The sequence below is a fragment of the Pteropus alecto genome, unplaced genomic scaffold (assembly GCF_000325575.1).
Source record: "Pteropus alecto unplaced genomic scaffold, ASM32557v1 scaffold79, whole genome shotgun sequence".
Taxonomy (NCBI): Eukaryota; Metazoa; Chordata; class Mammalia; order Chiroptera; family Pteropodidae; genus Pteropus; species Pteropus alecto.
Window position 1 is genome coordinate 3082766 of NW_006494612.1, and position 12081 is coordinate 3094846.

The 12081-nt window shown below is 38.2% G+C and overlaps 1 pseudogene; it reads right to left on the reverse strand.

Moving 5' to 3' along the window:
* Positions 1 to 5592: 5592 nt before the first annotated feature.
* Positions 5593 to 6464, reverse strand: LOC102887053 (annotated as a pseudogene).
* Positions 6465 to 12081: the final 5617 nt, after the last annotated feature.

Below are 12081 nucleotides of genomic sequence, written 5' to 3' on the forward strand. Positions count from 1 at the left end.
CTGGAGAGAGAGCCTGAGGTTTATTTACAGGATGACAGAGAGGCTGAGATTAGAGGGGGGAAGATTAGATAGAGGTTGCTACCTTTTTGACAGAGAGCAGGGCTGCTCATTAAGACAGGACAAACTAGGCAGTTGTAGAAGCAAAAAAGAGGAGAAAGGACAATGCTAAAAATGCTTTAGAATGAGGAAATCATTTAGGAGTACAAACTGGATGAGACGCGGATCATGAGCACAGGTGGACCAGTTTTGGAGAGATGGAGAGACGCTCAAAACTGAGAGGAAATATCAGAATGTGAAGCTGACACAAGAAGGAATTCATGCTGAAGAGCTTCGCTTTTCTTTGTAGGAAAAGAAATAAAGTTACTACCAAAAAAATTGGCTCTGGGGGAGAAGTGATGGTTGAGAAGAGTGTGGTTTTGGAATAACCACTGACGAAAGTATGGTAGGAAGTCAACAGGAAATTGATGGCTGTTGAAAAGGACATAATGAGCTAAACACTGTAAATCTATAACCCAGATGTGTGCCGTGACTCTCTTGTTATTCAGGGCAATCTAAAATTTCCCAAGCCACAAAAAATGGGATATCTTTTTATTCTCACAGCAGACAGTTGTGGCACATGAAATGATGCACATGAAATGATGCACACGAAATGATCATTTGCCATTGTAATGATGGGATATCTTTTTATTCTCACAGCAGACATGAAATGATGCACACGAAATGATCATTTGCCATTACCTTTCCCAATCATCAGCAAGTAGTTTTCCCCGGACTGTCTCAGGACAGAACTGCCACACTGCAAGGGTCTCCTAATTGCTCTCCCTGACTCGCCTCTTTTGTACTCCGCCTCCCTATGGTTCTTTCTGTGTACTGCATCAGACTCGTCTTTTAAAGATATACATTAAATCCTACTGCTTCTCGGCTTGTAACTCTCCAAAGGCTTCTCATCACACTTAGAAGAGAAATCTGCAGTCTTTATGGGGGTTTACAGGCCCGATGTGAACAGGCCCCTGTCCCTACCTCACTCACCATTTGCCCTCTGCTCTGCCCCAGCTACACCGGAGCAGTTACTTGAACATGCCAACTCTTTCTTGCATTGAGTATTTGGCACTACCTGTTTGCTGGCCTGGAATGCACTTCCCCAGTCCTCACAAGACTGATTTCTTCTTGTCCTTTATATCTTAGCTTAAATGTCCCCTCTGCCGAGGGCCACTCAGTCATGATCACCTCAACTTACATAAATTATCTGCATAGAACATATTACTACAGATTTTCCTGCTTCTTTGCATGTTTGTTGCTTGTATTTCTTCTCTACAATGTGCACTCTGCGAAGCAGAGATTTTTGTCTCTTGTTCACTGCCATATCTCCATTCCTAGTACAATGTATGCCACATACTAGGTGCTCAAAAAATGTTTCTTGAATGGACAAAGAAATATTTCTTTGTACATTTACTTTCAGCTTAATTTCTTTGACTATTTTATTTCTCGAGGACTACTTAATACTTATATATTCAGCAGTTTATTCAATTTTCTTAACTCTGTTTGATTTATTAATTTCGATTTGACACACTAAGTACAGAACATTGTTTCTCCTTTCTGCAGTTTGTAACTGTTGGGATTAACCATCCCTGCAATGTTTCCTAAGCATTCGAGTCTAAAACCAGCTTGTTCCTTTATGTCACAATCTTCCCATCCACTATCCTAAGTAAATGCATTAGAAGAAAAAAATCTTACATAACAGAGAGTCAGTATTTTTGTTTAGGAACCAGATTTGTAATGAACAGCTTAGGCAACTTTGCCTCAAGGCCCCTGGAACCTCCCCATTTAGAGATAGTAAACTGTCACTGTGCTGGTGTGGGAGGGTGCAGCACCCCAGCTGAGCACTCAGGCTGTCAGGACAAATCTTGGACTTTTCCTCAGGGATGGGAAACTTCCCTTTGGTCCCCAAAGTGTTGATGTAGTCACTCCTCTCCAGCCTGTGCAAGTACGGCCTGGTACACACATGCCCTATAACACACGCCTAGAGAAACTGAACTGAATAAAAGCCAGCCATAGGTAAGAAGTTAAATAAGAAATATAAATAAAATGATTCCACATGATTAAAAAGAACGAATCTAGAGGGGGAAACCAAAGCACAAATATATCATCATAAAAATGAAATAGGTTGGGTCTATTTAAGACTACCTTTCTCAGAAGGGTTGACAGCTGCACTGGGCTCTTACACAGTATAATTATTATGTGTCACTCCTAAAGGGACATATTACCTGCCTATATCATGAAGCCTCTTTATTTTTAGCAGTGTGCAATCATTAATTAGCTCAAACATGAGCCCCTGAGTTGGTATCATTATCTCTGTTTTGCAAACAAGGAAAAGCAAAGGTGTTGGTGCCCAGATTCCAAGCTGTGTGCTGCCAGGCTCCATAAAGGATCCAGGAATTCCTGACTCTCAGCCTAAGCTCGGGTTTCCTGCACTGTTGAATCAATATAGTATATAATTGAAGACAGCCAGATGGAAATGACGCTAATACATGTGGTTCTTGCAGCATTTCAGTCCCACCCTTGTGGTTTTCTACATGAAGGAAGACTTCTCTTAGGTTGGCATGGTTAGGGGCTGGAGGAGAGGGTCTAGAGAGAAGGTGGGAGTATGGCATGGTGACATGGGAGGGGAATGCATCATGTGATTTCTGGTCTTTAGAGAGAAGTTACCTACCTACACTTAGCTTTTTGAGGATGTCTCTTAAGTCTGAAGAATGTGTTGGTCTTCTTTCAGGCAACAGAGCTAAACATGCGACTGAGCTGCGTCTTCCAAAATGTTTCTGGTAAATCCTATAAGCAAAATGCAGACAAACCCTGTCCTCGAAGGCAGTATCTCAGCACCAAGAATGGCAGCATAAAGACCTATGGAAGCATGGAGACCACATGGATAGCAATGTGTGGGTCTTCTTTGCAGGCATGTCATAGGTAGCTGCCTGGTCCACTGATAGGTAGTGCTGACTGGTTTTTGCTGGTCACATTTCCACACGATCATATCTATTTTAGGCTCTTCGATAAATTATTCAAATCAACCCAGAAACTTTTCTGCACCAGGAGGGTAAAGCAGTACCTAGGAGTTAATTTCTGGCACATCACACCCTGAGAAGAGTCCTCTTAGGAACATGCTTGGCACCATCTCCTAAATGCTAGTTACTCTTCTAAGGAGTCTGTGTCTAACAGCCAAATGAAAAGTGGGGTGTGGGTCAGCCTGGAAGTAAGGAGGCAGCCTCTGGGCTATTTCAATTCCCCAAGCCTCTCTTCTCTAAGCGTGCCTTAGCCCTATTAAGCACTCTTTATGCCAGGAAGTCAAAGAAGAAAAAGAGTTCTGGTTATGTGCATGTCATAGACGAAAAGGGTAGAATAAACAAAAATAGATACTAAAATAGACAAAAAAGATAGACTCTTTTTGCCCCTTGTCTCTTATCTTTGGTCTGATTTAGGTAAAGAAGTTTAATAGTAACTCTCAAAACGTTTCTTTCAAGAGTTTGGGCTGACCGGTAAAAGTTTCCCGATACAGGATATTTTTAAGCAAACATATTTACACTCTGAAAGCTGGGCACATCAGTATTGCTTTAGCTTCTTGTTTACAGGAAAAGAAAAGATCACAGTATTCTATGAAAAATTTACAAATGGAAGCTGATACCTGCTCTATATCTTTAATCACAAGTGGAATTTGAAAAAAATCATTCAAGTAGTATCTTTTCTTCATAGAATTAGTAGAATAGGAATTGATTTTGTTGAATTATTTTCATTTTAAGTTAAATCAGAGACTCTCATGAACACTAAGTGTATGTTTCTGTGGAAATATAAATTACTTAAATATTGGAGAACAGCTGTTCATAGCTGAATTGCAATACTTAGCTATCTGGAACCTTGGGAAGTGAGTTGTTCTAGACAGTTGAGTTTTATAGATAACTTAATGTCTTACTTGTAGATTAGAAACTTTAAAATTTTTACTGCTTTGGATAAGAACTATCCAAATATATGTTTAGTCATTTTTCTGTTTTTTTTTTTAAATGGAACATGCTAAACATGATGAAGCATGATTATTATGGATAACAGCTCTTTTACAGTAATGTTCTCGGAGTTTATTAAAGTGTATGTTCTATCTGCTATTGCAGTAAATTATCATTTCCATGTTATTCTTAATAGTTTTTTTCTAGAAGTTTTCTTATTATGTGTCGTTACTACATCCACTGTGTACTTTAGAAAAATTGTTTAAAATGTTTAAAGTGTTTCAATAGTTGTGTTTGGAAATTAGTTTACAATGCTCATTTAAATGTATAAAAGAAGAGTAAATGGGCTTGAAACAAGGCCTAAATATTCTTATTAAAAAATTTTTTATGATGGAAATTTAAAAACACATAAAAAAGTAGAGAGAATAGAGTAATGGCCCCCCATACCATCTCACTTACACTGACACAACAACCGCTTTCAACAATTACCAACTTCTGGGCAAATCTTGTTTCCTCTCTACCTCTCCTACCCTTTCATCTTATAGCTGGATTAACAGCCAATCTCAACATCAGTGTGAACTCATATATAGCTTAATATAGATACAGGTGGATACATATGGAAATATTTAGATATATTTGTATATACACCAATTAAGTATATTTCTTTGTTCTGTCAGCTGAGAGGACCTAGAAGCAATGTCACCCTCATAGCAGTGAGCATACCTAGAACCCAGGTCTTGGTTTCTAATATCATTCTCCAATAAAATGAACCAGGGCTTCTTGGAAAAACGGGTGACTTTAGGACTGGAGTACAACATATATAAGATGAGCCTGGAATGTCTTGTAGTGCCAGAAAGTGGAAAAAAAAAAAAAAAAAAAAAGCCATACACACAGACACACGAAAATACAATGATGGAAATATGTTAAAAGTGCATAGGAACTAACTGAAATAGTTCCAATAGCCAAAACTGGAACACTTTTAACAAAAAAATAAAGAAACATTGCATTATAACTCAATGTATAAAATAAATATCCTCGCATCCATACTGATAGAAATAAATGATTGAATAGATACATGGGTAGATAAATGGACAGATACACTGTGTATGATTGCAAGAACGCAAAAATTATGTTAACAGGAAAATAGAAAATAAAAAACACTGATTTATTAGGCTTACACCACACTGGTGGACTTTTATCTCCACCACCCCCCCTTTGGACACATATATATTTATTTTGTTACAATAATTCCTGCCCCTCCAAAAAGTCTTCAGAAATAACAAAAATCAAACAGAAAAAATAAAGACAGACTGGTTTTAATTGTACTAAAAGTGCTAATTTATATTATATTCAAATCTATGTGCATTCATTTCAATTTCAACTTTTAAGATCTAAGTTGATGCTGTAAAAATAGTACTAAAAGATTCTACTTTCAACAGCAGCAGTTTCAGAATAACTAAGAACTTGATTCCGGTGTGCTGTTGATAAAAAGCCAGGCGTTACTTTTTTCATTAAAATATAAGTAACTTTCTCGTATTGCATCTTTTGAGGAGACTACTATTCTGCTGGTTCAGCCACAAGCTCTTTACATATATACAGTTACTTTTTAGTAAACTCTATTCATTCTGGTGTTCTTGAAAATATTCATCAAACATAGAAGAAGACTCATCTTCATGTTCCTTTGGTTCTTTAAATTCCAAGTCTTCTCCATACTGAATGGCAAAATCAATATGCTGTAGTACAATGTTCATGCTTTCGTCATGTGAGTGATCATAAGGCAAAAATCTAACCATGCTGTAGTCGTCAGTCAGTCCACATCCAGCTTTAGTCAACTTTTTAAATTTTTTGCTTCTTGGATCTCTTTTAGAATCGTTTAATAAAAAATATGTCTGGATCTAGAAACTTCTCAATTTCCTTTTTAGCTTTCTTACTCAGCAGGTCCATTTTCATCATGACGATAACTTGTGGAATTTCTAGAGAGACCATAGCGCTCAGGGCTGCCAAGATGCCAGAAATAAACTTGAACGACTCCACCATGAACTGAGAATCAACCAGAAAAACTCCGCAGACTCGGAACTCCCACTGTTCTAGCTGCTGGACCAGCTGCTTCATCACGGGCAGGTGCCTGTACAACTCCGTCTGACCTGGACAGTCAAAAAGGATGTGGTCGTCCTCTACGTGACCAAGACAATTAGTTCTCTAGCCAGTCAAATTTATTGGCAAAGTACTCCATGCAAAATACCAATCCTCCATTGAGACCGAACCGCAGAGAATGGTCCTCCATCACGTCATCCACCTCAATCCGTTCCCGGATGTCGGCTATTACGGAGTAGCTGAAGTGTTCTGCTGCAGGATCGAGGTTCACAACCTGGACAGACCGATTGAGGGCTTCACAGTGCTGGACCATGGTAGCACACAGTAGGTGCTCTTCCCCCTGCCTGCAGGTCGCATGACCAGCTTCGCGTACCTAGGCATGTCGGCTCTCCAGGTCTCCGGGGCCACCCACCACACGGTGACTACCAAGAAGCCGACTGACACGCTCCCTTCAGCCTTCGTGCGACGCCCACTGAGGACTTTTATCTTTGAAAGTGTATATTTATAATATTGTTAAGAAAGTCATTTCCAGAAGAGGAAAGCAGGAAGAGGACTGCATTTCCAGCAAGGGTGACCATCACGGGTAGATTTAAGGCAGAAGCAAGAAAGAAGAAAGATAACTGAAAGGAAGACAGAACCAGGTGGTCAATATGGCCAAGTGAATTTTTTTAAAAAAAGAAGGGAAAACAGGAAAAAGAAAAGAGGGAGAGACACACTCAGTGGTATGTCATTAACAGTGCTCTGTGTTCCAGTAGTGTTAGTTGCTGGCCTGGACGATTTCTATTTTGCCATCTCTTTCTTGGATTCCTTATTTATTCTGACTGCTAATTAAAAATGATCAGAATAAGCTTGAGTCTTCTTTCTTGACGTTTTTCTTTTACTGCTGTGGTACAAAAGAATTTTCTGAACATGTAATTTCAAAACACATGCTGGTCTGTTCCCATCTTCTGCACTAACCAGGAAATAGTCTTCTACATAAACTGAGATAAACATGTGCTTACTTATTCACTAAGGAATCCAATTTATAGGGAGTTTACACATGATTATATCTATATAAGAAGAGTACTGCTTGCTTAGAAAAGATGGAGACTATGATTACATTTGCCAAAGTAAACATGACTCAGAAGCTAACCTGGAGAAGAATCGAAAAAAAAAAGACAAAAGAAACTGTGTCTTGCTGTTCGTTAAGTGATATGAGTAATATATCTGTGGTCATTTTTAAAATCTGTAGGTTCAGATATTGTTAGTTGCTACTGTTACACCTTTGCCAATATGTTTTTAATATAAACCATCTTGCTGTTAAAATATTGATATTACTGGAAATAGTTATAGTGTGTAGTAACTTGCAAATTTTTATAACTGTACTATGTTTCTCTTTTTATGTACTTTTATATTGAAGAAGATGAAACTGCTTTTAACAATTTAACTGATTTTTTAAAGTCATAAAGATTTTACTTTTCATTTGGTATTTTGAATGCGGCTAAATATTCTGAGTGAATTTTTGTAAGAAGTAAAAAGTGTAAATTCAGTATCTCCCCTAGACCTGGGGACATCTTGCCTATTCTTTTGAGAGCAGGCCCTGCTCCCAGGTGGATATCTTCAAACTCGGGAGGTGACAGGGAGTGTGTTCTGACTTTGGATATATAGACTTTAATGTGCACTTACAGACATGGGAGGCAACTTGTATTGTAGAATGGAGATAGGAGGAAAAGGATGAAAAATCTGGGCTTTTAGTCATTTTGAAGGTGTATTTTTAAAGGCAAGAAATTAGAACATACTTTAATAGTTTGTTAGCTTAATTTATAACTTTGAAATGTGAACCTCCATTTATATTCTTGTGGGGTTTTTTTTTGTATGACATTCTTGTTCCTCTTTAGCCACCAATGTTGAGGCAAACTTAGGTAGATTTTTAAAACAAAACAAAAAGACTGAGCTCATCTGTTCCTGTTTTCTTAATTCTCTTAACCCGTTAGTAAATATTTTGACAGGTTATCTTTGAATTTAACCATGAATCATAAGTAAAAGCCCCTACCTAAAGATACATTCCATAAGCTTTTAGATTCTTAGAATAAAATTACCCCAAATGTTTTAAATTCCAGCTCTTCAAGGAGAATATTGGCAGAGGGAGAAGAAAATGGAAAAGCAATTAAATAATTAGTTGTTGATACTTATTTAGTTATTTATGTGTTTAAGGCATAGTGGAAATATTTTTAGTGTAAACAATGTTCCCAGCTTTAAAAGAGCTTATGAGATGGATGGGAAGGCAAGAGAAATGTACATGGAATAGTTAAAATAAAACAGAATAGCAAATCAGTGTTACCAGTAATAAACATTTTCAGAGAAGGATTTCAGTAAACTTGGGTTATCAGAAAAGCCTGCGGGCTGGGCATTGACTTGTGAGTCAGAGTTGGATTGGCACAGACAGATGAGGTGATATCCTGGTAGGGGAAAGTCACCTGGGCAAAGGTACAGATAAACACTATGTGCATTTGGGGAACTGGGGACATACTAACTTGGTTAGAGCAAATGGTTTGTGTAGGCACACAAAGGCAAATGGGCTTGAAAGATTTATAGTACAGTCTATTTAGGGTTGAAAGTTTGGGCTTTCTTGGATAGTTGCTGGATAGTTGCTGAAGATTTCTGAGATACAGATAATAGGATCAACTCTGTGACTTGGAAAGAACGAACAAATGGCTATGTTCCAATGGAATGGCAGAGGGAGCTGAGAGGCAGGCCGACCCTGGAGGTCCTGAGCTCATGCAATAGTCATGAAGCCAAGGGTCTAATATTTTGAAACGAGTCGTTTTCCTTTTCACAGCTTGGATAGTTGCTGAAGATTTCTGAGATACAGATAATAGGATCAACTCTGTGACTTGGAAGGAACGAACAAATGGCTATGTTCCAATGGAATGGCAGAGGGAGCTGAGAGGCAGGCCGACCCTGGAGGTCTTGAGCTCATGCAATAGTCATGAAGCCAAGGGTCTAATATTTTGAAACGAGTCGTTTTCCTTTTCACAGAACTTACAACATTTTCTAATGGTTTTCAGAGATATCATCAATTTCCACAAGTGATTGGTGACGACATAGAATAGAATAATAGAAAATGAGTATCCATGTAAGTAGGATAAAAAGCAATATACATTTTTCACTTGCCACACTCATATTTCATGTGCTTCTAGCATTTTATGGTGTTTATCTGTCTGCTTCTGTAAATGAAGAAAATGTAAGTACCACCTAACTTGTAATTGAAGGAGATTAAATGTATTTCCAAAATTCAGCTGGTGGAATATAATTATATTAACCTTGTCTATACAGAGCATAGGAAAGTGTCTTTAGCCCCAGGTAATGAGAACATGTTACTTTTTTATACAAAAATGTCACATAGGGTTGGGCAAGCAGTATAGTAAGGTGGAGAAAAGCATTGGACCCTGGGAAATCTGTGAGCTTGTTCTCAGGATGATCCTTCCACTGAATGGCTGTACGACCTGGGGCACTTCATTTATCCTTGGGCAGCCTCACTTAAGGAAATTAAATTCTATAAACTCCAAGGCCCTTTTCAGTTCTAATGTCCCATAATTATGTAAGTTACCTCTAACACCAAAAGAGCATTTAATAAAATGGATTTTAAATACACTTTGAGTCAGACTCTGACTGAGTTTCCTGGTGACTATGAAACCAAAGAATGACACAGCTATGGATTTATCTATGACTATTTCATGGGAAACTTCAGGAGGAGTTTTTTTCTAATGCTGATTGCAAATCAAGGTTATTAGATCATTCAGTATGTGAAATTATATTTACCCCTCCCCATGAATCACAATTAAAAATGGGTTAGCTTATAGATGTGATTTAATGAATGCTATTCCTTCTGTGAATTTTTTTAGGACTGCCCATGAGGGACATGAACCACAAGCACCTTTGAAAAGGCTGAGAGACAGTGTGGTAAATTGGTTAAAAGCATATATCTGGTGTAACATCAACTCAGGTTCAAATTCAAGTTTTGCCACTTGATAGCTATATGACCTTGGGCTAATTAATACATGTTTCTGTGCTTCAGTTTACTCATCTGACTCAAAGTGTGTTTGAAATCCACTGAGTTGTAGAAATTAAAGAAGTTTATTACATATAAAGCACTTAGAACACGACTCCCCCACAGGTAAATTTAATGAGGTATTCTTATTATATTTGATAAAGTTTTATTAGACAGGGCATAAAAGAGTCTTTTTTTTAGGAAGACACCCTAGCATGTAGAGCAGTAAGCACAATTTTGTGGGCCAACATATCCTCTTCAAGATCAGTTCAATCACTTTTGCAATGTTTTTTTTTTTTGGTATTGGTTCAATTGTAATTCCAAAGCCACAAAAATGGCATCATTCTGATCATTGTTTCATCCTGTTTGCATTTTCCTTAAGATGAGCATATTTTGTCTGTTTGGGGCACATGCTCGCTTTCAAGGAGGAATGTTCTAGAGCAAACTGAAGTACAGGAAGAGGAGGTTTAGAGGCAGAAGTGAATGAAGGAAGTAGATCTGATGTCCACTTTTCTGCTTTCAATAGATACTATTCATTTAAAAGGTGTTTACTGGGAGAAAGTTCTGCTGTAGTTCGAGGAACTAATATTTCAGGTTCAGTTGAAGCAATGAGTCAGGGTTTCTAAGACTAGTCCTATTCAGGCTACTTCATTTTAGATAAAAATTAAGGTTAGTCTTCAACTCATAGTTAATGAATTATCTCAGCTTATCTCAAATCAAGCTTCATTTGAGTTTTAGAAAACTCCTAGCAAAGCATCTCTCTCTCAGTCATCCCTGGTGATTTGAGCTGCAACCAAATAACCAGAAAAGTAAAAAAGAGTGAGGGATGTGGACAATGGATCTTTTGTGTTCCCATCCTTGCTTCAGACTTTGGCACTATTGGTGAACAATTTTCAGCCAAGGTTTTCCTGAAGTCTCTGTTTCTCAGCTAAGAAGAAACCATTTTTATAGGGCTTGTCAGAATGGGTGTGAAGCTTTTCTTCCCCTCTGAAGGATCTCAAGCCATGAAAAGTCCTTTTCATTCTCTCTTCAGTGGATCCAGCTGGAAGGGGTGTGTCAAGGCACCAGTTCCTTCCCCCTAGGGCAAAGGAAACTCAGCAGAAGTTCCTGTCCTTGTACAAAGGAGGAGGGTATGGCTGTTCTCCCTGGCGGGAAGCCTGACAACAACCTAAGTGCCAGGACTGTGCCCCTGAGCTGGGATGTGGCTGTCTACTGTGTGAGACAAACTGTAGAGATGTCAATGGTTTCCACTTCTGGTCCCTTAGATTTAGATTTCAGGATAACCCTGTATATGGTACCCTCTTAGGTACCATGGAAGAGTACCTTAATAATAAGGGTACACAAAAATGAAAAAATAATGAGTGCGTATGTGTTTTCTTTTGTGTCAGAAAATTAGATCTACCTTAACTCTCCTTCTAAACCTTAATTGCAATTATGTTTATAACCAAATAAAGCCAGTTAAACTGTGGTTTGGGCTGAGACTGGTGACAGCTACAATCTAGAAACTGATGCATGCACTAAATTCTAAAATCTTGTGCTGAAAGTAGCTGCCATGTGGGTCAATGCCTGAAGGTTTGGGTTGTGCTTCTTTTGCATCTGCTGAGGACAGTTTGACATTTGGCAGAGCACAAACCAATGGAAAGTGTGTCCACATCAAATGTATTTTCTACCCGAACATACCATTTTTGTAGAACATGTGGAAGCTCCACATGCCTTTTGCTTTGAATACTGACCACAGCTTTACTTTTGAACCATACCTTCCCCAGCTTATTGTTAAGAGAGGCTTTTCCTAATCAGTATGTACTTCTAATTAGACATCAACATGTTCCAAGAGATACCTTACCTAGATAATAGTCGATACTCAATAAATGTTTGAATGAATGAACACAAGTCCCATGGGCTTTCATATTAAGAGCATATACTTTAAAAGAAAATTATTTTCACCAATTAGACATGGGTGCCTTTCGT